The sequence below is a fragment of the Syngnathus acus genome, chromosome 8 (assembly GCF_901709675.1).
Source record: "Syngnathus acus chromosome 8, fSynAcu1.2, whole genome shotgun sequence".
NCBI classification, from domain to species: Eukaryota; Metazoa; Chordata; class Actinopteri; order Syngnathiformes; family Syngnathidae; genus Syngnathus; species Syngnathus acus.
The window spans coordinates 3,347,589-3,374,637 of NC_051093.1; the positions used below are offsets into that span (position 1 = coordinate 3,347,589).

Genomic DNA, 27,049 nt, shown 5'->3' on the forward strand with positions numbered 1-27,049 from the left:
CAGATACGATCTATTTTCCTCCACTTGCTTTTTTATGAACAGACGTAATTAATCATTGATGTAAATTGAGTTTAGGGATATCCACATTGTGAGCTTCATTGAAATGTGAAGTCCTCCTTTCCTTTTTTCCCCTCATCTTAAGAGGGGGGGAAGCCTTCACGCAGCAGTGGTGGCTCAGGAATGTGAGACAGGAATGCTGTTCAGTTACTATAAAGGGGTTACTGATCACTGAAAACAATGTCTTTGTGTTTTCATCACCGGCTGTAGTCACGCAATGCCGCGTGCAAAAAAAAAAAAAAAACATCGGCAACTTTTCAACCCCCGGCACACAAGACATCAAGTACCAACATTGACAGAATCGCGTGCGGTTCAGGTACTCTGGGAGCGCACTGGAGTGGCGCCAGATGCAGAGGCCTGGAAAAACTGGAGAGGAAGCTTGGTGAGGCCTGCCACACACCTTTTCACTTGTACCCCACATGCAAGACATTTTATGGTATGACCATCACATGCCCCCCCCCATCTTCAGCCCACTCTCCAAAGTCTCCAGTCCTTGCTTTGAGGCTTCGAAGGAAGCTCTGATCCTCGCAATACTGTATAAGGCAGCCTGGAGGCGGAGGAACATGAAAGTGAAGTAAGCAAAGACAAGAGAGTCATTCATTCTTGGGAAGGTGATTTCATGCGCCAACATCCTCATGTGTCTGCGCGCCGCCACGGATGATCATCATTACTCACTCGCAGCGCTCACACGCAAGCCGCCTTCGTGCTGACACTTGATGATTGACAACAAATCTACTGACACCGTTAATAAAACAATGTCACACTTGGGGCTGCTACAGAAAATAAATAAATAAATAAATAAATAAATACATATAGATTAAAAAATGAATAAATAAATAAGTAAATAAATAAATAAATAAATAAATAAATAAATACATATTATTGTATACAATAATAATAATATCACTCCCCAGTGTCCAATGGACTAACAAATAATTTTTTTAAATTGGCTTTGGATTTTTTTTTAGTCCTGGTCCAGAAAATACCTACAAAATATTTTTTATCAATATATTATTTATTGTGTTATTTATTAATATTTTTTTATCATCACAGATTAGCAAAAAACGTTTCTATATTTACTTCCAGACACAACGATTTCTGTGGTCTGAATTTGGTGATTGAAATACATTTCCCAGTGTTCTTTGCGCGGCTGACGTCAGACGCTGGCAGCATGTGCTCAACTGCAGCGCTCCAACTATGGCTCAGTCTCACTCTGCACAAGAACGAGAGAGGTTCGTCCGAAGAAGCAAGCTGGACTTGAAACATACTGCGCCGCATGGATGCATACTGCAAAATATATTTTGCTTGTGATCTCTATTTGGACCTCATTTATTCGCTGATATTTTACATTTTCCCCGCAGTGTTTTCCCAGGTCCGTCGCGAGGATTCTTGGAATGCGTCAAGAAGTTTCAAACCCCAACGCGCGTATTTTATTTTGCACTAAATTTATAACAATATAAATGAAAAGATGTCTCCATGGTGTGGATTAGAGAACCTCCCTGCGGATCATTTTGTGGAATACTCACCTCTTGTAATGCAAAGAGTGATGTCCCAGTCCAACTGCGGGACATGTGGGATAGACGCCTCCTCATGGGATAGCAACATCCTCATGCTTGTACTCTTCTGGATGCGATTGATTTGAAGACACGGAGAATGGAATATTTTCTCATATCTTGGAATATTCTTAATGGTACTACCTATCTGCTGGGCGACCTCATGGAGCATCACCTGGTCAAGCAGGTATTTAAGATTTGTGCTAAAATGTTGATCATGAATATTGTCAGTGACTGTAAATAGAAGTTGCAAAGGCAGGGGTTGAGCATTTGGTCTGGCTACAAAACTGACAAAGAGCAGATTGCTGTTAATTGTTGTTGATTATTTTTAAAAAGGGCCTCTAGAAGTTTCTCCCCCTTTTCAATTGCCTTATCATAAACCACTAAATATTGTCAAATTGCTGTATCGTGATGCACAACTTTGCAATAATGGGAATTCCTCCCATCCTGAGTCAGAAGGGCACAGGTGTCGTTCCAATTTGTCAATGTTACATTTGGAGACCAATTTTGGTCTTCTGCTTTATTGACAAGCCACTGTAGCCCACAAAGAACCTTTTTGGCTTGCACCTGTAAATTGTACATCTGGACTTAGCACGTTTAGCTGTTTTGAGCAAAGTTGCATCCATTCTCAAGTCACATGTGATCTGCTCACACTCTAAAATGAGCTGCAGTAATTGCGCGAGCTCCAGTGCACCTGCAAGCTCTGCCTGCAAAAGTGATCTGCTGCCCTTCAGGTGCCTTGCCGGTCACCATACCTTGACTGGAAAACCCAAAGGCGAGCCCTCAAACATGCTCGTTAGCAAGCAAGACTGATATCTATTGTCAGGGGCGCAGGGACAGAGCCACCTCTATATGTCGGCAGCACAACACACAAGACCCCCTTTCTCGACTGAAGAGGGACCCTCTGTCTTGAGCCAAGTGACTCTCATGACGGTGGGACACTTGCCCTCACAAAAGGAGCTGAAGTGTCAAATAAACTCGGTCAGAGCAGCGGTGCCCCCCACCCCACCCCACCGCCAAGACGCACAAGAATTCCTTTATCTGGCACCCCAGGAGGCGGACAAAGACAGACTTTGTGTCAGTGAGCGAGGTCTTGACTAAACACTGGCTCTGCTTCTTCCTGCTTTTTGTCATATGCGAGTGCTGGAGAAGATGCATGTTTGTAGACGTGACCCAAAATCGACCCCCCTCCCCCTCCCTCCAATGGCCCAATATTGGTCAGCTCACACCGAGTCACTCAACAAGCAGATTAACTCCCAACCGTACACTTGTTTTTGCCGGCAGCCACGTCACTCACCAGGCTAAGCCCGTTATGATACAGTGTCAATACATCAACTATTTTATTTTGTAGTTTTTGAATTTGTAATCTTCACTTACATAGATGGCGTTCTTTCAACATAACTATTATTGTTTCATGGATGATATTGAGTCTGACATTCCTCTGAGTTTTCCGTTACTTTTTACAGATGTGAAAACACCTGTATCTTTATCGGTACTAAAAGAAACTGACAAAAAAAGTCAAATAATTTGTCCAATTGGGGTCATTAGTGCAGGCAAGATTCGCACTCAGCACTTTTTTTTTTTTTTTTTTTTTTTTAAGTGGGGTTCGCCCGTTTCTTTTGTATCTCAGGGCAGTTGTTGCCGAGGAATTTGCTTTCTCACACAGCGTCAAGCGCGTCGTCATATGATAGTCTTGTGGCGAACCGCAGCAGTGAACCATAGACACACCGGGGTTCGACTCGTTTAACAAGCCCTCTTTTCTTTTTTTCCTCCACGCAAATTTCCCTCTCCGCAGGAATTTTCTTTTCTTCTCAGTACGGGCAAAACCATTCACCGTGTTTTTCCCGTGTGTCCTGTCAAGTGTTCACATCCTCATGGAGATGATTTGAAACAGTGCTCAAACTGCTTTTCCAGATTTGGAACTGGCTCGAGCATCTAAATCTCATTTAACGAGATCAACGACTGAGGTCTTGTAACAAATTGCATAGCTAATGAAGAGTTTGTCAAACTGCAAACTTGTTGATGCTGAATCAACAGCGCCTCTGCTGGTTGATATTAAGTACTGTCACTTCTCTTGTTAAACACTTGAGCATTTTTCTTGTACCAGAGCTTGAGTCGTCGTATTCGTGGTGTTCTTTAGCATGGCGCTAAAAGTAAACAGATGGCGATGCCGCCGGTGCATGTTAATGACATGTTTACGAGCTCGGGGTCGAGTGGTGATTTCTCACAAACTCAAGAGCCAAGACCTCGGTAGCAGGTGGACGAGCTCAACGTGACCTGATGGTGAACTCCCGTGTCTGGGTGTCACGACCGACCCACGGGAGAGCAGGAGGAGCCTGCGCTGTGCATTAATGACGCCAATTTTGTCTAGGACATGCTCCGCCGCTTTACCTTGAGGTACAGTTGCCCCTCATCCTTCCTGTCAGGTGACCTTCGAGTGTGGGAGTCAAATTATACTCAGCGTAAATTGCGTCATCACTTTTCATGTATAGTTCATGTTGGAACAGGAGAACTGTCATTTATTATTACGACCGGAACAATGGGGAGCTTGTCTCCGGGGGTGGCGGGGGGCCGGCGGGGGGGCGACGGAGCCCGTTGGTGGTGATGGGGGCTGGTCTGAGATTGGGCAGCAGCCTCTGACCAAGAACAAGCCCCCGTCTGATGGAGAGAACTGCTGACCCTCCCTGAGTAAAATGGTACCTTTGTGTTGGAGATCTATGTGTTTATGCCAGTGTGTGGGAGAAACAGTGTTTTTTTTTCTTCTGAGGTTCTCATTGCACTTGTGTGGGAAGGAAATGTGTGAGAAGCAAGTGCAAAAACAGTTATGTTAGGCTTTAGGTTAGGTTTATGACTTGGGTTGATGTGAGGGCAAGTCTAAACCTTGACATGAAAGTATGTGACGTCTTAAACTGGTGTTTGCAGTAGAAAACATTTCTTAGTACAAGTCTGTGAATTTTGAAGAAAACGTACAATTTAAACAAGTTTTAAACGTATTTATTGCACTACTTGTTGATTTCCTAGTGTACTACGCCATCTGCTGGCGTGTCATGCATATTACAGTTTCTTTCGACAGTCTAAATGAGCAGTTTAAGCAATAAGCAGCTCCTCTTATCTTAAAAAAATACATACATATATATATATATATATATATATATATATATATATATATATATATATATATATATATATATCTTAAATACAGTGGCTATTAAATCTTGTGGAGAGGAAATAGAAATAGATTTGTTTCGATAACCTGTTAAAGTAAGAATGGGAGGTCATAAGTGATTTGTAGGAAATCTGTCGCAAAGTTTAGTTTAAAATTCCTGTGCTGGCATTCGTGTTTTGCCAGTGAGTGTGTAACTGTGGAGTAATTGGTTGTCAAGCCCTCAGACGAGATATAAGCCCTCAGTAAGAGGCCTCGTTATTCTGCGCTGACAAAGTGCTGACAAAATGACCGCAAGCTTCTTCCACGCGCCAGGCTGCAGTCAATACAGGCCCATCATTTGTTTTATTCCCCAAACCGCCAAAATCAAAGTCAAAGTCTGCTTTATTGTCAATCTCTTCACATACCAAGACACACAAAGAAATCGAAATTACGTTTCCACTATCCCACGGTGACAAGACATAGTACACGATATACATACAAGTAAACAACACAAAATAAAAACAAGAAGGCACAAACAATGAATAATAAGAGTGATGAATAAATAATAAATAAACAAATAACACAATAAATAAGAGGAGCAAAACGGAGCAAGTGTGCACACAGCAGACAGTCAGAATATAGATATAGAATATAAATGACACTAATCCCTCTTGAGTAGACTTTGGCTGATTGGTGTGACTCACAATCCGAAGGATATATTGTAGTTAATCGCCATTTGGAAAAGTGTTGCTTATCAACGTCTTCGCTGTTTTCATGGTTACACTGTGCTGCCATCTCGTGGACATTTCGTGCGGTGTCCCAGCGCACATTTTCTTTACCTGCATTTCCTCTAGTGGCCACTATAGGACTGAGGCGCTAATGTCAAACGTTAGAACGTTGTCAATATGCTTTGGAATTAATTAAATTTATATTGAAATATACATTAGCAAGAAACATTTAGAAAACGATTAAAGTAAAAATAAAAATGTTAAAATTATTGCGCTTGGCTGTAATTTATTTTTAATAAAAACGTTTAATTTAAAATTAAATGCAATGTCATTTAAAAAATATAAATGAAGTGTTATAACATACAAATAATTTTTTTATTGATGAGTCAAGTGTACGTCAGCTGGGACAGGCGCCAGCTCTGTACGCTTCATCTGGAGCACCTCCTCAAATGAATACACTTTCTTAATCTCACCACTGGAGGGCACTGTTGAGTCTTGAATCAAATCCGACCTCAGTGAGGCAATTTTGTGACATAAGTGGGATAATATTTTGTTTATAGGACACTGTGTCATAAGTTACTAAAATTTAGTGTGTGGTAGAACCAATTAACAATGCTCATTATGCAGTCATTGTAGAAGTATTTTTCAGGTTTTGGGTTAATATATTTTTAAAAGATTCCATCACAGGGCTATGAAGGATTAATTTAAATATGATTCTGCTTCATGCCTAACCCCATAGCATCTACGATATTATTAGACTTGTCTGCTCAAGTATATTATCATTCACCACAGTTGTTGGAAAAGCTTGAATCAACAAGAGGTAATCCAATCAAACAATCTTGCGAATTGTATTTTCCGCTAATTAATAACGCGGTCTAATAATGAACCTATTAGTCTGCCATTCAAATCACATAACGTCGCAGCTCATGCCGTTCCCAGGTGCGGTTCATGGAGGAAGACAGTACTATTACTGTACACCTGTAGGTTCAACGTTAGCCGCCAGGTGACACTGTGGTCCCACCAAAGTGCAGCCTGTGCAAACCCTAGTGCGGTGCAATGAATGTTGTGGATTATTAATGCATTATGATCTCTCTTATTGTTCCCCCCCCCCCCCGCCCCCCTTCTCGGGTCATCGACCTTTGAAGATAAATGTCCTCTCCGACGCCGATAAAGTCATAAACTTGACGAGCCGACGCCATAAAAGCCACCGGTCGCTCATCGGCTGGCGGCAAAGTTTGTACCAAAAACTTCAACGGTGAAAGGCGGCGTTAGTTGCCGAAACTTGGCAAACGTCAAAGTCACGTGCCTAGGTGGGGCACATTTTGACTGGGTGACAACGATGGTTTTAAGTTTAATGTACCAGTTCCCACAGGTATAAAGTATTTAGTATCCTGGCCGTTCATCTACACTACTTGTTTTTCTTTTTTATTTACAGCGCCTGTACATTAAAATAGACGGCTGCAACGCTGGTACAAAAAGGTTTCTTTATCTAAATTAGTCAATTCAGTTTAGGAGTGAGGACCAAGTAAGAATAACTGAATTAGATTCAAATGAAAAAAAAAAGGTCAAATACACTCCAATTTAATAATTGAATGTTCGAGCTATGAATGCAATATTGCTCTGTCGCAATCTCGGTGAACCCAAACACGCACGCACTTGCACGTACAGTCCCCTCTTATCTGATGCTCCTTTTCTCATCTAAACTCAACTTCAGTTTGTCTTTAAAGAGCCGTACCCGTATTTTCTTGTGTTTTCTTTCTCATGTACTTCCTGTTTACTGCCTGTGCAAATGCATTCATTGCACATGCAAGTCAGCATTCTCCCCGTGGTGTGTCAAATTTCGACAAGCCGCAACACGGCATACAGTTTCGACACAGGCACTCAAAAAAAAAATAAAAAAATATTATAATAATTGTTGCTCTAAAACGGGGCTTGGCCTATTGAGGACCCCTGATGGGAATGCTTCAGTGGCAGGCTAACAGAGGTCCTGGCCTTGCTGAAAACTGGACCAGATGTGCCCAAGACTGGGACTTCCTTAATGGGTCCCAAAGAAGAAAAAAAAAAAAAAGTTGCTCCCAATCTGGTTTTGTTTTAATTACACATGTTGGATGCAGGTCATACAAGTCAAGAGACCGTTAATACATTTGCAGTGCTGCTGTTTTGGTGAGCCACTGATTTCAAATGGAGGCTATTGAAGGCATGGCCACTCTTTGGTAAAATCCTGCGCGGTCGTCGAGACCACCTAGTATGTTCTTTTTTTTAGGCAGGCGAAAAAGGAAAATGTGCGCGAGGTGCTTTGGGACCCGTTTGCATGCCGATAGCAAACTTCCCCGCCGCGAGCTGCCAGCTTATCGACTTTAACGACACGGGCGGGCAAGGGCCGGTTCCTTTATCCCCCCCTCGGGGTCTCCGTGTCCTTACCGCCCGACACGGTGGCGATATTAACAGCGCCCGCTTTTAGTCAGCGTTCCATGTGATTCATGCTGGAACGTGTCTCCCAACTCTTTAATCATCTCGAGGACGGGTTTCATTAAATCGCATAAACATTATCCTTCGGCTAAACTTCATTTCCAGTCCCTTCTTTTTTTTGTTTTGTTTTACCTTACTTATTTAATTCTGTTGATTTTCATTCTTGCGTCCATCTGACTGTATTTTTAGTCCCGGCTTCCTTTTTCCTTTCCCTGGGTCCTTGCCGACCTTGGAGTCGTGTTGGAAGACGCCCCGGGGACAGCGTCCATTTTGAAGCCACATGTAAACAGGCATTGAAAGGCAGCGTGGTCTTAATTAGCTGGAGCCGCTCTCATGCCGATTGCAATTGTGTCATGTTTATACTATTTGTGTATATATGTGTGTGTGTGTGTGTGTGTGTGTACTGCATCAGGCCACCTTGCTAATCACCTCCCTTCAGTTTTATTGCCCTTATAAGGTTTCTCAAGTGATACCGCCAAAGTATTGTCAGGAAATACGCAAGCATTATTTTGCACTCAAGAAACATGTTGGAAGCCACAATGGGCTAAAACGTCACCTCTTGCCACAAATATGCTCCATTTTAATCCATTATCTGAACTAAGCTGTATTTAATACGCTACAAATTAGCGTGTATTCAAAATTGTTACGAAAGCAAACCGATTTCTTGCCTTCTTCTCTGCACTGTACGCCATTTGGCCCAATCATAAAGCGCCATAAAAACACCTTCCGACGTCTGTGGTCATTAAGCTGTAAAAAAATTCAGATTGAACTGATACAGTCAAGGAAAGCGCCCCAAAGATGAAAGCTCATGCGTTAATAAAACCTGCAATCGGACTTTTTTTTCTCTCTTCGCGGTTAACAAATGATGAGAATTCTTCTCACACCCACCACTTGACTTTTGCCCTTCCCCGGACGTTTGACGTCATGATGACGAGCTCGGCAAATGGCCGCCTTGTTTTTGTTTGAAAACGTTTGTACATTGGACTGCAGCACAGATAAGACCGGCCCAGTCGTTGGACATTGTCCACCGTTGTACTCTACCAGAAGTCCACACCGCCTTTGGTCTTTTGCCTATCTGTCTTGCTCTAATTGTGTCCTAGACCCAGACACGTCCATAAATAAACGGGGTCTCAAGCAGACCCGCGCCGTGTTTATGTTGAGGTGGCGCTGTTTTTTTTTTTTTTTTTTTGGTATCTGGACCACAAATCCCGTCCAAGTGTATCCGGGCTCAGGTGGAATCAAGATGTGTGGCGGCTCATGCCAGCGACATGTGCCTAATGAACTCAAGCGAGCTTCTAAACAAGACACTGGGTCTGGTTCAGTGGACTTGGTGTTATTTTAAAGGAGTTGAAATCAAACAATGTCCCACGCGGCCGAAAGTTAGTCTCGACTCTAGGAGAAGACAGGTCTTGCTGCTTTTGTAAGACGTTGGCGAACCGATTCCCCTGCTGTCCTTATCTGATCGTCAACTAGAGACAAGCGCGGGTTATCAAGAAGCTTTCTTTCGACGGAATCTTCCGTCATATTTCAACGATAACGACGGAAAACACCTCATCACCTCTCATTCCGATCTCTTTGCAAAAACATCCCCCCCTTGTGCCGTTTGTTTGACTTTTTGCCGATTATTCAAACAGAGCAGTAAAAAGCCGAGTCGGGGCCTCCGGTCTCGTAAACACTCGGATCCGCGGTACCCGATCGAACGCCACCGTTTTCCACTTCTCGTCCACCTCGGGACGTGCCGTGTCATGTTTTCCCGCCGTGTTCTGGCGTCCTTCAGTTTTGATGTGTCATCGTGTAGGCGGGGAAGATTCGGGCAGCGTTCCCCTGAAGACGACATCTGTTTTGCAAATGTTGATGCAGGCTGATTTTTGTATGTTTTGGGAACTCTCTTCCAAGATTCATTGAAAAAAAATGGGCCCGTGATGAGTTTGAAGACAAAAAGCTGTGTCAGAAATGCACAGATGCCGTACGATGCTAAATGCTAGGTGTCTTTAATTCCATTTGTTTTAACTCGAGTTCTTATCAGCGACCTGCCGACGTCGTGACCATCTGTCCGTCATGTTAGCGTTCCAACACTTCCAAGATCCGCTTACCTGATGAGTTTATAATTGTTTGCCGAGCGCCAGGTGTCACACCGAAGATGATAGCGACAACTGACAAATGAGCCGGTGCATGTATAGGAAGCGTGTGTGTGTTGGAGTGTGTGTTGCATCTCGTGTTGACTTTCAGGGCAGCCAGTGGCCTGCGTTAACTTTGCATATCATGTTCCAAAAAAAAAAAAAAAACACATCTGGCTCTGAATTCACTTTTGGAATTCCCCTTCATAGGCAGAGCCACTCGTCATTGTTACAGTGGCAGGCAGAAAATGTTAATTAGAGGGATCTTGGACACCCCCCTTCACCCCAAAACAAAAATTTTAGTGTAGCAGTTGTACAGGGACCAGCAAAAAGTCTCTCTAGTCACGTCTTACATTTCCAGCTGCCTTCGAGGACGCGACCTTTTATGTAATTAAAGACCAATCGCAAAGCGCCACACCTGGAAATGGAAAACAACTAATATAAGCGTTTGGCAAAGCTTCCATTTTGGGACTACGTGGAAATTTGAGCGTGCTCAAATGTCATCATCACCAGACAGCTCGGAGAAGCATTCTACCGGGATGTTCTTTGATTTCTCGGGTTCCCTCCAGGTTCTCTGGTCTCCAAAACACGAATGGTAGCTTTAATTGCAGACTTTGATAGCTTTAATTGCAGACTTTGATCCGCTGAAGGAAGCGCACAAAGAACAGGTTCGATTTGCATACGAGCGCCACGCGGCGGCTACACCGTAATTACGATGACTTGGGGAAGCACTGTTGGCGTGAGCGATTTGCGCGTCTTTCTTGATTGTTAACCATTCGAGTTTGTATCTCTGTTTTTCTCCTTTCTCGTACTCTTGTACTTTCCCTGGCGCTGTGTTGTAGTAGCCCAGATACTGCAGTTTCCTGGTTCTTTTCCAGTTGATACTGAAACTCTGATTTACTGCAGGTGCTCTGTTGCGCTGCTCACATCCATTTTTCCCTGAATTTTTTCATCACACACATAACTTCCAATGGATAATTTTGTGGTCAGAGTTTTGTAAGAGTATCAACGGCGACCTTCGCATTCTTGGCCTTTGCCGAGGCCGAAACGGCAAAATGTCGCACGCAAACATGTGCGGCCGTTGATCTGCTTTACTGCGATTAAACACGAGTGACTTGGCTTATGACGTCGAACGGGCTTTAACCGACTCACAGAGTTCCTTATATAAAAAATAAAACGATAAACTTTCTGCCTTTCACACATCCAGGTCGTTTTGTGGCCAAATGTTTTCCAAGTTGAGATTTAGTGCTGTGCCGCAGGAGGCAATTACGACATTAAGTTAAAAGGAATTCAAAATAAATTTAATCTTCCAATCCCTTTCACTGCCCCCCCCAAAAGAGGTTTAGAGTGAACATGCCCCGTCTCGTTGCCAGACACGGAGCGGAGAAGAACGAGGGCGAGGTTCTGCTTGACAAAACCGGCCCACTCAAAAGCAGTCGGCAGTGAAGCTGTGTGGGAAGCTTCGCACAGTGGGAGCCGCTCTGTATGCTCAAGCGGTCGCTCGTGTTGGATGCCATTTTTTTTTTGGCGAGCACCACATTAGTCGCCTCTATACCAGCACATTTCCCAGAGTTAGCGGCGGTAGTCGAATTAAAGGCAACTGGACTTGTCACCACCAAAAGTCGGAGAACGTGGTTGTTTACAATTGTGAGTCATTGATTCAGAATTGGCCGCGCAATTCGCTGGCGACAAGTCCGGCCAGGGTGTACCCGACCTCACGCCGGACGTCACTAATGAGAACCAGCGATGTTGAAATGGAAAAGATTGGATTGAGCTAAATAATGCTGACCCTGAAGAATTATGTCACAGCGCTCGCGTCGTGTTGTTTTGGTTGTTTTTCGTTCTGATTTATTATTTTGGTTGCACGGGAGTGGTGACGTACTCTAAAAATTTGTCATCATGATGCAAATTATTTCAGTGTCATTTGAAATCATATTTGTTCGTGTCAAATGTTTTAATTGAGCTCTTGTTTTGGATCTCTTTGCTTCATTTTGTTTGGGTCGTGTTCAGTGGAATCTTAAAGTTTTGTGGGAATGTCTTCGCTGAGTCACATGTCATAATGCGGTTTGACGACTCACTCCGACATATTCCGGGTTTTATTTTTATTTAAGCGTCCGCTTGCAACAACACGGTAAGAAACACACTGCCTGCTGGGGCAGGAATTCCGCTGTGAGCCAGACACAGCAAACAACAGCGCTTGCATTTTTGGGAAACTCAAAAAAAAAAAAAAAGGCTCGCTGCTTTTGCAAAATGTCTTCCGATGCTGGCCACGAGGTTCACGCGCGTCCTTATGGGAGCGGTGGCTTTTAACCCGTGGCGCTGCGAGGTGAGTCATCTTTCCGCTGCTCGGCAGGGACGGTGAGGTCAGCCCAAGTTCTTTCTACCAGGAGCACTTGAACTGACACGGACTTGGCTCGCAGGCAGCAAAAGCAATTAAGAGCGTTGCGACAGCCTGTAATTACCGCCTCACCCGTGCGTCACCTATATTCCCTCTCTGTCTGCGGAGAGCATCTTTCCACTCTAGTTGAACGTCAGGTCAGGACTGCACACCTGAAATTTAAAAAAAAAAATATATATATATTTCAGTCGCTGTCATTGTTTGAACGCTGAGAGACGAAGGCTGGCAAGGAATCATTTGATTGCCGGAGAAAAATAACTGATCGTTGACGAATCGTAATGGTGGCAAAATGGCCTTGATTCAACTCGTTTGTAGATTAATCGTGTCTTGAAGCTGTTGAGGCCAAATGAAGTGCGCTTACTTGTCGCAACAGAACACAGGCGCTCTTGATTCAATGAGTCGACTCTCTAATGAAGGGAATCTTGTTCGTTCACTTTCCACTTTTTTCCACGCATTGCTTGATGGCTTGAATTGGATTCATTGATGAATTTTTTTATGCTTGATTATGCGGAAGTTGACGTCTCGGTGCAGTTGAGGCTAAATGGAGTGCTAAGCTTTTTGGAGCAGAGGCGCTCTTGAGTCAACAATTTTGCCGTCTGCTTCTTCCAATGGTTTCAACGTTTGTTGTTTTTTAATGGTTTGAAATTGGAAATGAGGAATCGTTTGATAATGCCGCCTTGATTAATTGTGTCTTGAAGCAATTGAGGCTAAATGGAGTGCGCTACTTTTTGGCGCAAAGGCACTCTGGTTTGCTCTCGAAAGGACGACCGCTTTTCAATTGCTTGTTTCAAAATGTATTTTTCTTTCAAATATCAAAATTCAATCTGTTCAAAAATTTTTTGTCAATTACTCCATAAATTGGACGTATTTGCATGTTCTCCGGGAACCGTTATGACGTGCTGTGAACATTAAGGTCCTCACTGAATTAATCACTTTGACATTGCATCTTCATCTCTCAGCGTTTGCCTGCAATATCTGCACGAGGTCCAATTTCCGTGTTTGAAAAACAGGCAAATGCGACCTTCCCTGCCTGACAGCATGATTGAGCGCGATTGTATTTGGCTCATTAAGAAAGGCCAACGCAGCTCTCAGGGTGCTGATAGGTGGGCGGGTCCAGGGCGACGCCGACCGGGTGAGGGAGGGGGGGCTTCGGCATCCGACGCATCGTCCCCGTCGAGGGCCGTGCGGATCGCGTTTCCAGCAGAAGCAGGAAGTGAGAATTGGAGGCTTCCTGCTCGCCTTCCCGCCGCCCTTCCGACATGGAACCCAACTCAAACCATGTGTGCTCCAACCCCGCGGGCCCCCCGATCGCAGTAGCAGGAAGCCTCCATCTTGCCATTGTTACTCGAATACCCCCTCAGTGCCAAACCTTGCTTGGGGAGCGTGCTAAGCGATTCCCACCCATGTCCGGTTCACTCATTTGAGGCTCAGGGCTCGATGGATGTGACAGGGGAAATACAGTCGTTCGTCCTTGGGGTCGAAGGACATTTCCTGACGCTCAAATTGCCGCCGGTTGACAAAGCGCAGATTAAGCAAAATGGCCCGACCACGGAACTGACGATTCACCTGTGGGCTGCGGTCGGAGGGAGGGATGAGCGGCTCTCCTGCCATCTTTTAAAGGTAGACGTGTTGACTAATCGTCCGAAGGATTAAGCCCTTAGACAAGGCCTCTTTCATTCCGACACGCCGCTCACCGCAAATTCTATGTGCTGAGACGGCGACAATTCATTTTGTGGGGGCGAGGGAGGAAGTTCAGGTGGCATACTGTACCTGGCCGTTGCTTTGTTGCGTCATTCCAAACATCTGCACTCGGCAACGTGCGTACCCCGAGGCTGGATCTTTCACCACTTCCACTTAGCGGAGACAACTGTGAATTTTTCTCACAGCAATCACGCCTCCGACAGCACCCGGGCACAGAAATGGGCTGAGCTTGGCTTTAGCTTGCCATCAGCGTTTGTGTGTGTGTGTGCGTGTGTGTGTGTGTGTGTGGTTGTGTGTGTGGTTGTGTGTGTGTGTGTGTGTGTGTGTGTGTGTGTGCGTGTTTAGGAGTGGGCTGTGGGCCCGCATGATTGTTGTACATAAATGTTCCGTAGCGCGGCTCGGAGGTGATGTTGCACAGACGTCCTCGACCAGTATGTGCTGCAGTTTGATGAGCTCATTTGGAATGAGTCTCTCTAGCTTCTGCTATTACAATCATGCTAGACTTCAAATATCCATACAAGCAGAACCTGGTCACTAAAACATAGACAACAACTGTGTGCTAACGAAAGCGTTAGTCACCGTAGATATTAATAACAGCTTTGATGTGACCCTGAAATTTATTTTAAATAGATGGTTGGATGATCGCTGGCGGCGCTAGAAGGGGCCACAGGGGCACCGCCCCCCTGAAAGATTGACTTTTGGTAATTTTCCAATTTTTCCAGGAATTTAAATTTACACGATTGATACTCGAACCCGCTGAGACATCCTTGACCCCCATGGCCACCCCAAGAAAAAAAAATTCTAGCTCCGCCGGTGGATGGACTCTATAGTATGTGTAAACTTTTTGTTGTCTGGAGGGTTGTCATTTTTTACACTTCCTCGTCTGACTTCCTTAAACATCTTGGGGTGGGGCTTACTGTTGTAAGTGCCTCTTCTTCAACGTTCGAGGCCTCAACCATGACACTGGCGTGCTTCTCTGTTATTAAATCAAATGATTTGTTTGCTGATCCTGAGCCAGAGTACGGAGTAAAGCTCCACCGCCATTTCGGTTTTGCGCACAGCAAAGGGAGAAAAAAACGAAGCCGTCTCTGAAATCTTCTCTTGTTTGTCTAATTTGTGCACGACTCAGATGTTTGCTCATGACCTCCGCCAGCCACTGCAAACTAATATCATTGTTTGGATTGCCCAACGCTTCGGAATCAAATTCCTTCGTCGTTCACTCATCGCAGCAAAGGCAGCCACGGTTTTGTAATGAGGCTGCAATCTCATTCAAACGGTGTCCTCATTGATAACAAAGTCAGATTTGCGGTCGGGGAGAAAACAACGTGAGGGAGAATGGGCGGAGCCTATTTTAAAAAGCTACGATTAGGCCTCCAGGTGTTTACACCTGCGCTAGTTTGCGCCTCTCGCAGGGGCGGCTTCATGACAGCGCTAATGATAGGTTACGGCAGGTGAAGACACGAGGATGTTTATGTGCATCAATGTCAATCAAAATGGTAGCAGAACGAGTGAGTGCTTGCCAAGCGACAGGCAAGTTCCGCAAGTGGCAGGTCGCTCAAGTGATCGGGCTTACGCAAGCGGCCCGACGGAGGTCGACTTGAGGTCGATTGGTGATGTGGCGAGGTCAAGAGTTTGCGGTCATGTTGTGACATTGGAAGGAATAAAAATACACAAGTGTTGAAGACAAGCACATACTTGCAAGTCATTCAAAAGGACCATCATCCAAAACATCTCGCGTCATTTGTACAGACCACGGCGCGCCTGGATGAGAGCGGCCAGGAAATCAAATAAGGCAGATGAAGGCGCTTTTGTGCGGCGACGGCACACTTCCGCGTCGGCCTCACACGACGTCAGCTGCATCCGTGCGCTGATGTCTCCTTCGAGACGTAAAACAGGCAAGCTATTGTCTTTCCCCGCATAGGATGGGCTCCCCGCTAGTCATGTCGGCCCGCTTGATCTTCCACGCTTGGAGATTTTGCTCGATTTAATCGTCAACTCTTCAAAGCTTCATCGTATGAGCACATTTAATTCGGTATGAATTCATGTGGCTGTTGCTAAGGCAGTTTACAGACAGGTCATCATGCTAAGCTACGATTAGCAATCGGCGGGGGATCTTTGCTGCTTAGCGCTCATTCAACTGCTCTTTCATAGCGCGTCCGACGCTAAGACGAAGCCGCTAAACTGCTTTTTGTTCTTTCCCGACAACGCCGCTCGACACGTCCCCACCTGTTGCGGCGAGCTTTATGATTTTGTCCCATTTGAAGCTGTCTGACATATCAAAGCGCTGGACTCCAGCCTTGTTGTTATCTTGCAAGTCTGTTCTTCTCCAGCGTCGGCATTGGCACGGGAACAACGGCTCGGTTTTAGGCCTCGCGCATTCCTGATCGCTGACGCACCGCGGTATGGAGAAGGATTAGCTAGCGCGCCGGCGTTCGGATAGACGGGCCCGCTCGTGAGCGACGCCTCGGCGTCTCCGCGGCAACGGGGATGACAATGAAGCGTGATTTCGCCACCGACCGGTTTGACAGAGAGTGCGAGGAGGGTCACCCGAGCGATGACTCGGGACGGCTGTTATGCTCGACGGTGGCGCAATAATTAGCAGCTCTACTTAGCAAACGTTAGCAGCTCTGCCATATTTGAGTGATTTAAAAAATGACAAACCACATGGCCACGTCGCCGTCCTTTGACCGTTCCAGCTGATGGCTCCCGACATGATATAACTGGAAAAGAACCGGAACAAGACTTGGCCTGTTTGCGAGGCGCCCACTCATCCATCCCCGAGTGGTTTTGTTTGGCCCGCTCGCTTTTGTTGACGCTCCCGTTCTCTCATGCCTATTAGATTTCCACGCATGGACGGGCCGCCGCGCTTTTGTGCCAATGTCTTGGTTGACGTGGATCTCTTTATCCCAATTTGAACGCGATCAAGGCGATGTCGGGAATATGATACCGACGTCCACAAGCTTGCAACTTGAGGCGTTTCTTTTGCTTGCTCTCTCGAGACATTTTGACTCATGATGTCAGCTGTTGGGAGGTATTTCAATTCAAATACCGAAGTGAAAAAGTGAATTAAGACTGTCTGGTTGCATAAGTGTGCACACCCTCAATAATGTGCTCGGAAATAAACACATTCAAACTCATGTTAAAAGTCATCATTTAAAGTGCCATTGACCAAATACAGGTTCAAAGGTCACATGAATGATTTTGAAATTCTTTTCCTACCCACTGTGACTGCTGATTGATAAAAACACTTGTCATGCTGACGAGGAAGTCGCGATTATTTTCCCAAGCGCTCATCAGGCGCGGACTTTCTTTTTTGAGAACGTGGAACACCTGCCAATGGGCAAGCGCATTCGTCCCCTGCTGGCGTTGGTTGGGTGCGAGGCAGCGTGGGAAGTTGCCTGCACTTCCTGACCCCACGCGCTGCGCCGGCGCATTGACCCTGGTCACGTGACACAGGAATGCCGGCCGCCTTTTGTTTTAACATCCACGCCACTCATGAAGTTGAGAGCAACTTTGCATACTATAGAATGATGGCTCCCTTGGCACTCTGCCTCCCTATTCTGCTGCCCGGGGTTGCTCCCAAACAGGATTTGCGGGCACCCCCCCCCCTCCCCCTCCCAATCCCCTCTGCCATCTTTTAAATCACTTCAAGCGCCACTGAAGCCTTTTTTTCTCCCTGTTTCCCAAAGCGGGCACCCAATCGAATAGCATCACAGGGCCTTGGACACATCAAGATAATCTACCCACCCCCTTTTTTTTTTAATGTTTAAGGCCAAAACAAAAGGCGGGCCCAGTGAAGCGCATCTCGGCTGGTGGGCTGAATAGAGGGGCCCCTTTCATGGCTGTTTATGAGCACCCCTCTTGAAAAACACACATACAAATCACATCCCCTTCTCCCAAGGGCTGCTCTGATACGGGGCAGGGGGCGGGATTCTCGCCCCCCCTCCCCACTTAATGGATTTCCACCCCACGTATTTTCCTGTCCTAGCCGTCGGTTTGTTTGTCGGAGTTATGTAAGAACGAGCTGGCCAAGCGCTTGCGGAAAACATCATTACAAAAGTTTATGCGGCAGATGCATGACAGACGGACGGCACACACAAATAAAGATGTACAATTCAAAATAAACAAAGTCATTGATTAGAGGAAATTCGCCTTTTAAATTCTGATGCATTGTGACGATGCAGTTTGCACGGTATAACTGTAATGCGAACGATTTTAGTGTTTATTTTATTTACAACGAGTATTAGAGTATACGTGCGCTCAGAGAGCTTGCAATACAAAATAAACAAACACGGCTTGGTTCTAGAATACGACCACAATGTTGTTTTTCTAAATATATATAACTTTAAAAAACGAGAGAAAAAAAGTCAGCGCTCGTAAGCAAACTTGCAAGTCATCCCGCCTGCGTTGGTGACCGCGTCGGTCGTTAACTCGCCTTTTCCGCTGGCTGTCACATCCCGTTCGACAGGTAAGCGTTTGACGGACGGGTAGGAATGCAGGCCGAGGGATTTGTTTTGGAACGGCGGCCCATTCTTTGGGTCGTCTTAAGCAAACACGAGCGCTGCATGTCCTGTTTTTACGGTTTTGGCACGTCACTGTTCAAACTCGCGCTCCCCGAGCGCGCGCGTGACAGAGCAAACACGACTTTTACTGCGCGACCTTCCGCCTAATGCAGTGGGTCTTAACCTTTTTCCTTGTTCGCACCCCATTCAATTCACCAACCAGTTCTCGCACCCCTAACCCTAAATAATTATTATAATAATAATTGGTTTACTTTACAGCTATAAGGCTTAATTAGCATTATCCCTAATGCCAATTAACACAATGACTTCTTGATTTCCAGAATTTTTCACTTTTTTTGGTTACCTGACTATTATCCCCGAAAAATTGTAAATTTCCCCCAGGGTATCCTCGCACCCCCTAGGAAGTATTCTCGCACCCACTGGCCTAATGTGACGCGCACATACCTGCTCAGCCCATACCTGCTCAGCCCATACCTGCTCAGCCCATACCGAACAAGACAAAATGTCTGAAATGTTTCCAAATTTAAATAGCAACAAAATAAAATGTATCGACGCGCCCGGTGCTGCAGCTTTTATTACTCTGCTGTGATATGCGGTAAACTGTCATACCCAATGTGACCAACAGAGGTGTCTACTGTTTTCAGCAATCTTATGCAGAACGAAATAGAGAGACTTCCGTTAATAATGACTTGACGCAGCATCTAAAGAAAGTCTGAGCGCAAGCTTATTGTTCAAAAGTTTGGTTATTATAAAGATGAACAACACAACCTCCCCCAAGGAAGTTTTGCACAAGCACGCGTGAGGTGGAACCTCTCCTCTTGAACACAGTCTTGAATTCAGTCTCCGATACTGAATGAATTCTCCCTTGGCCCCTCTACTGCCACCTTCTTGTTTTCTGCCACCCAATTTGAGTCATAATGCTCCGGGACTGAATGCGCTGCGAGGCTGCTTTTTGGCCATGGTGACATTGCGGCTTTATAATTCCTGTGCGGGATCTGAGAATGACACACACACTCACACACAAGTGAGTAAGGCCCGCAGATGTTTACAATAGCTTCAACCAACCCGGGAGGGGTGATGAGCTGTCAGTCAGTCAGTCAGTCAAAAAATAAATAAATAAATAAATTCTAAAGCTGAAGGGGAATGCGTCGGGTGTGATGGCTACACCTGTCTGGCGTTTCCTGCGGCGGTATCGGAGGTGTAATCCCTGACATCGCCCGTGTTTGCGCTTGCGTTTTTAGATACGCGCGCGTGCTTTCCGGCTGACTTGTGCATCACTTGCGGTTCAGCCTGGCTCGAGGGCATCCTCCCCATGCAGTCCGCCACCCACAACTTCATTCACTTGGGACTCAGGTTCCTATTTAATACAGAGCGCCCCAGCTCAAGAGTTTGTGAGATCTTACTTAGTTGTAGCGAAACACTTTTAGTGCGAACAGCTCCTAACCGCAGTGCCCCACCTGATCCAACAGGTGGCGCAGTTCTTTTTTTAGCTTTTCATTTTTAATGTTTAGAAGTGAATTCAGATTTTGAAACGAAACTGTGTAGATTTAACATTTAACTGTTTTTACTAACAGTTTTTTAAACGACTTGTAAATCCCCTTAAAGTTACGGCTTGACGAAATGAAGCTTAGTCGTTCGGTTCAGCATTCGAGATATCAAGCAGAAAAATGTTTCCTTCGTCTGCAAACCAAATGAGACTTTTAACTTTAATTTACTGCTTCCTTTTTTCCATTTAGTCATTTTCTTACAGTAAGAATTTTTCCAGAGTAAACGTGCTCGCACCACTCCCTCCCCGACACACCTTTTGGGGAAGTGACTCTGAGCATCTGCTATTTTTAATCTCGTTTTCTGTTCCAGCACTTTAAATGGTGCCGGCTGCAGTTCTGGGAGATTCCTAAAGCGAGTGTTTACGACCACACTGCGCCATGACGCCAGTAGCACCGGCTCGGATGCGTACCCTCCCCTCAAAAACCGGGCCCGGAGAAGTCCGATGGCCAAATGGATAATGAGATTCGCTTCTCGGCCTTGCCCACTTTTGTCCGGGTCCAACCCGTGTTTTATTGAAGCCTGGTGCTGCTGCTGTATGACGTGACATCAGTGAAATCCACCCTTGGCTTGTCTGTTATTTCTGTCTCTGACCCGTTCTTGCCAGGCGCTGCCGCGCTCGGCTGTAAAGCGGTCAGCGCTTTGGAAACAGCTCCCGGGCTTGTACCAATTTTCCGTTCGGGCCTCCTTTGACACGCTTTAACACCCTCTGACCGAAAATGAAGCCTCAAAGTAGCAATGTGGAAGACTTCAAAATCGTGTTGCAGTGCACCGTCTTATAATTAGCGTATATGTCGTTGCCTTGGCAACTGCATCTAGTGGACCCTCATTTATCGTGAGGTATACGTTCCTTCTTGATCTTTTTTTTAAAAATAAATTACACTTCACACCTGTAGGGGGAGCCAGGCCTGGGGTCATTTCTTTAATTTGATCCCCCATGGAGTCAGTATGTAATGCAAATTTCTCTCTTTCCTCCACAGAAATGGAATCCAAATTCCGAAGAGACGTTAAGCCTCGATAGCTCTCGCAGATACGACGGTGAGTTTGTCTAAGAAGGTCTCTGCATTTACAACGTCATCCTCTCGTAAAACCTTCCTTGAATATGTTAGCTGTCATCACGAGGCCTCGCGGCTTTATTACTTCCTAACGGGGCGGTTTTATTTAACCGGGAGCTTTCAAACAACACATTTGGACCTTTGCCAAAGATCCTCGAGGCTTTCAACTGACGCAATCGGCATTTTAACGAGCGACAGCTTTGATTTCAGCAAATTCCAAATTCTTCAGTAAGACGACGTTTAGAATCGGTGGGCTTGGCCGCCGTCCCGCATCGCCCGCCACAGTCCAGTGTGTTCCTGTCAGTGTGTTCCCATCAGCATGTTACGCCGCGGTGCCCCTCTCGCCCCCTCCCCTCCTCGGCCGTATTGACTCGCCAGAACTCGCTGTTTGCCCAATCATTCGGGAGCCGGATACAGGGATGAATTGTTAACTACGGCGGGTCAGCCTGCGCGCCCCTTCGTCTCCCTCGCGCCCAACCCGCGTGCTGTTGACTCATCTCCATGGCGACGAGGCAGGAATTTGTTTTCTCCCAGCGGCCAATCAAAGGGAGTCACGTGACCAGGAAGCGTCCGGGGTCCTCGACTGTCGGGAAACAAGGCCTCGGGGGGACTTTTTGTGTGAGATGTGCTCATCAATGATTGTCGCGCACAAATCACCGGGCTTGAATTGAATGCGTTTGGTACATTTTGAAAACCCCAAGCTCTCTGAACCCGTTTTTCTCGCCAACAATATGTGCAGGTATGGGCAGGCAAGTGTGTTGTTTGCTCTTTTGGCCTCCACACGTGTTGTTAGCTCAGGGCAGGTGAGTGTTTGCTTTCTCGTCTCCCTCCATGAGGTCAGCGAGGAATGCGCCGCGTCCCATTTGTCACCCGCTCCTATTGTCCAGCTCAGCCGACCGGTACATTGGGTTCCGCTGCGAGTGACAAATGTGCCCTTTGCTTCATTGTTTCTTCGTTTGACTCTTGCTGGATGAAAATGCGAAACCGATTAAGTATGTGAAATGCAAGTCGGGCCAGTCGGAGCCTGTAAGTGAATCACTAAACATTGCCATTGTGTGACGAAATCCACAGTTGGTTCCGAACTTCTGCAGACCATGTGTGACCACATGGGCGGCTCTTGAAATAGACAAAAAAAAGAAGTATATTTTGTGATTGAGGAGAATCCTTGTCAGAGGCACCACAAAAGGCAGAACGTGCGATTGGCGTTTTTTCAAATCGTCCGATGAAAAAAAACAAAACATGCCCCAACATGTTTTTCATAACATTATTTGTAATGATGTGTGAATGTCTTCATCTCCAAGCTCGTATGATTTGTGTCTGCCTTAGCCCTGCGCCACCTTCTGGGTGGTCCTCACGGCTGGCTTGTCCGTAATCCTCCTGTCCCATAAATCAGTGTCCGGGCTCGGGACGGGAGCTGATGCTGTGTGACCAGCGGAGCGAGGTGTGTGGGGGGGCTGGGGGGGGGGGGGTCGAGGCGCTAAGCCGAGGCTCCGGTCGCTCGATGGCCTCGGCCGCACGTCTGCACACCGTCTTTAAAACAACTCGTCATGCATGGTTGACCTTTGGCAAATGGCCGCCGCCATTCGCCGTGCCGCTTGGTGGTCAAAAGCACACACGCAAACATTCGTTGGTATGTTGAGACCCCTGATAAAGGTAAATCTTATTTTGTAAGAATAATAATAAACAGCGCTTTTAAGAGGGGCTTGGCGCCGCCCGGTTCTCGGGGTCCAAATGACGTGTTTGTTCTGACTAAAGCCAAAGTGGCCCGAGATGAAAGCCGCGTTCGCGCTAGTACGATGCTGTCTGGCCGCTATGTGGCCTCTCCGCCAAGCTTTTATCTCTGCCGAGAGATTGCTCGCGGTTGCGCCCGGCCTCCGACTCCCGAAGAGTGCTCGGACCTCTCGCGTTCACCAAGATAACGCTGCTTGGAATAATAACTGTCAATTGTAGCCCGACAAGTGTGGCGGAACACAAAAGAAGCTAAGATGAAAGGCTGCCAAGCTTTATTGACATGCTCTCATCCAAACACAGCCGAGTGGGTGCCGACGGACATTTTGACCCTCGGGTGCGGCTGCGTTGAAACGCAATTTGTTCTTTTGTTTGCTAAGATCACAGACGTGTATTTTCAATTTTTTTTTTTTTACCTTAACACCTCCGTCTCTCCATCGCCCTCGCTGAGTGCAATTTAGTTTGATGAGCAGGTGGTCTTGCGAGAGCTTCTTGGCGTGTGGGGCTTTCAACCGGAGTCACTCATGTAGGCCGGGATTAGTTGTGGGGGTGGGAGGGGGCGGATGGAGGAGAAAGGTTCAGCATGTATCGACCCCGGCGAGTCTCCACCACGCAGAGTGCACATTCAAAGAGTTATTCTGTGGCACTCCAGATGGCTTTTGTGCACCCAAAGTCCTTTCGAGCCCGCTGGAGCTCTGAGCTCAGCGGGGCAAAGCATTGCGGGCCAGAAGGCCGTAAAATGTAACACGTTGCCGTTTCGGATTTTTTAGCACGCTGAATCTGAACGCTGGAGCGGAACATCGCACACGTGGAGGCCTTTAGAAGTTCAAGTATTGAAAATTGGACTTTTAAACGGGGTCGGAGGCTTGGCTTTGGTTTCCCCATGTTTGACGTTTGCATGTTCTCTCGCTGTTCTAAAATCAACAGCGGCTAACCACAACAATGACATTTTCCAAACTGACCAACGTCTTCTTTAGCAGCGTATTATTAATCTGTGTCGTCATGGTTACCAAACAAGCCAGATGTGGACACTGTCAATGCTAAAAGTTCTACATCGTCAATCATCAGCATTCTGCAATCACCCCCTCGGCGATTTGTAACACACAAACAATCGATAATTGGCTCTTGTTGATTTGTTGTGTAAATAACGATGGCGCGTGGGCCCACGTGGTTCCGTTCTGGTGGTTTTCATCTTGACTCTCGAGTTGCAGAGTTGCAAGACTTTGCGGCTTGGCCTTAAAAGTGCAATTACAAAATCATGTGTGTGATTGATAGCGCCTTTTCTAGACATGGTGATTAACTTCTACTAGTGAGGATAAGCAGTTCAGAGAATGGATCTGACGCCGTTGGTTGACTTTCGGCTAGTCGTCAAACATTTTTTTGAAACCGCAGGTAAAGTCGCTTATGTCCCGTTCGGCCCTCGAGAGCTTCAGCACTGATGGATTTTCCGGCTTTTGGACCTCGTCCCCAGAGTGTTTCCCGAGTGGCGGCGTCTACTCGCACTGATAAACAGTGCGGGATTGGATCCAGACCCCATTGGGGTCTCTTGGAGCCCCGGGGCGCCTAACCACACATACCGAGAATCTTAGTCATTTGTTTACCGTGGCTGATATTTTGCCTATACTTAATCCTGGACTGGATTAGTCTTCACGTGTTCCTCATTCCACCTTTTCTCCACCCCGACAGCCTTTTTTCCTTTGTTCTTATGCATTTGACAAGCGTACCGACATTGAAGAAACTGCAAATCAAAAATCGGAAGGAGCAATTAGCGTGTCGCTAATTAATGAATGCAAGCTAACAATTAGCTTGACAAATTTAGATGGACTCACCTCATAAGCTAGCTCCAGTAACACTAAATGTTTCCCCCTCCCTCTTTTTTTTTTTTTTTTTTTTAAACGCAGTCCAGAAAGAATTTTCTCTGCGGTCTTTCCATGTGAAGTGGTCGCAGCCGAGTGTCACGGGGTGTTGCTTAATTGGCAGCTTGTGCTAAATGCAGATACGCTTCACTATGCGTAGCTTCCTCAATGGCCCGGCGCACGATTTGCCTTCTTGAAATTGTCCTTTAATTGGCTGCACAGTCACAGTCTCTTGCCTTAAAAAGCCTCCTCTGTGCTTACCTGCATGCGGCCAGTTGGACTCGCCGGTCCCGGTGGGAGGGAAGAAAAGCTCACATTTTGCTAGCCTAAAAACCAGATGGTTGTTTTTTTTGTTCTACAGCTGACTCTGTTGTGTTTGATGCTACGGAATAATAATAAGAGTTGTCATATAGTGGCGCCTTGAATAAGAGTGACTTGACTTGAGAGCGCAGACTTGAAAAGCGCCGCCTTAACCCCATGCTGCTTCATCTAGTCACAAAACTGATCACACGTAGGCGGTAAATTTCCATGCCAGAAGATGATCTCTCTTCCTAAAAACGTTTGTGGAAAAGAAAAATCGTGCTTGTTTTCAACACCATTTCTGTCAGTGAGCTAACAGGAAGTCCCTCTCTTAAATCCGGCCCGGTGGGTCGGCAGCATCCACTTCACTCTGGGCTGTCTCAGCAGAGCTGTGATCCCTCCATGGGGTGTATCTGACTGTGGCTCTGGCTCGCGCTACACTTTAATCCCCTCTGCCCCCCCCCTTTCCTCTTAACCACAATGGGAAACATGTGCTTACTCTGTGTCGGGTACCGGCCCACCATGGGAGCAAGCGAGCGTGTTTACCTTGACTCCAAAACTAACATTTCACAGCTCCCGTGGGCACCGCCGCTCGCTACCTCTCGACGAAGGGAAAAAAAAAGAATGACAGACAATCCATCGGCGTCATTTTGTTGCCGACAAGATAATAACCCTCCGCTGTTGTTGCGCAATATAACTGTCTCTTCACTTGTCAGCCTGTAAAATTTGCCACTCGGGTTTCTTATTTTTTCCCTTCCACCAAAGGCCGCGGAGGGCATTGTAATTTGTACTCGCTGTAATTTTATTATCCTCTTAAATTTCCATCCCAAAGTGAAATTTGGAGCCGAGTCGACAGCGATGATTGCGCGTATCTGCTTCTTAACGTTCAGCGCTGCTTCCTAAACCGACATAATCCCCCTGTGAGGAATTTGTCTAGATGTTTGACGCGGAGGTTCCTTGTCCTTAAATTGTACTGTTTGGGTGTTGTTAGGGGACGACATAATGCAGAGCCATGTGGACAAATGCCTCGCCCGAGGGCAGGAAATGCACTCCAGATGAAGATACTACACTCTGGTTCTTTTGACCAGTGTTGTGGACGTTAACCAACCGAGGGGAGGGGGGGGTGAATTTTGAGTTGAACTTGCTGACAGGATGGTGACAGTTCCGAACCACTCGAACCTCCAAGGGGTAGCAAGCTCTGTGTTTACAATATTCTGACTCATGAAGACAGCAGATGGCAGTGATTGTTTTTTCTAAATTGATAGATAACGACTTCAAAGTTTGCTTGTTGATTAGTGCTGATGTTGTCGAATGGCTTTCTGATTAGCGGCGCTGAGCCTCGTTTAAGTCTCGTCAGGGGACAACTCGTGCTTCTTGCCGTGGTCTGGATTTGATTACGTTCTACGGCAGCAAGATTCATTCAAGTTTTGAGCTCATGTTAGGGTTTCAAGCCATATTATGGTTTCCAAGTAGACTTTCAATCCAAAATTGGGTTTTAAAGTTACTCATGCTCGGGTTTCAAGCCACATTATGGTTTCCAAGTAGACTTTCAATCCAAGTTGGGTTTTAAAGTTAGTTTCAAATGATGATTTCAAGCATTCACACAATGATTCATTTAAAAAGTTTGTATTATTGAAGCTCCAATTTGCATACTGTGTAATAAGTTTAAGCGCATAACACTAAAGCTAACCTTGTTGTTCATTGCAGTTCGACCTGACGGCAAAAACAAGAGTGCCAGATGAGCGTCCATCAAAACAGAAGAAATCTGTGTTTCCCCCTTCACTTGGAAACCTGAATCGAAGGTGAATCATTTGCGCGTGGTCTATCTTTCTGCTAACGACACACTCAACAAGTCGCTGCAAGTGCCTCATTCC

At 46.1% G+C, this 27,049-nt stretch overlaps 1 long non-coding RNA gene across 1 annotated transcript in view; it reads left to right on the top strand.

Moving 5' to 3' along the window:
* The first annotated feature begins 1,249 nt into the window (after positions 1-1,249).
* LOC119126398 overlaps positions 1,250-27,049 on the top strand; it is a 29,535-nt gene continuing 3,735 nt past the window's right edge. The window contains exons 1-3 of the long non-coding RNA XR_005098638.1: positions 1,250-1,797; positions 21,217-21,274; positions 26,883-26,977. This is a non-coding gene — a long non-coding RNA (uncharacterized LOC119126398). The remainder of the gene's footprint in view (positions 1,798-21,216; positions 21,275-26,882; positions 26,978-27,049) is intronic.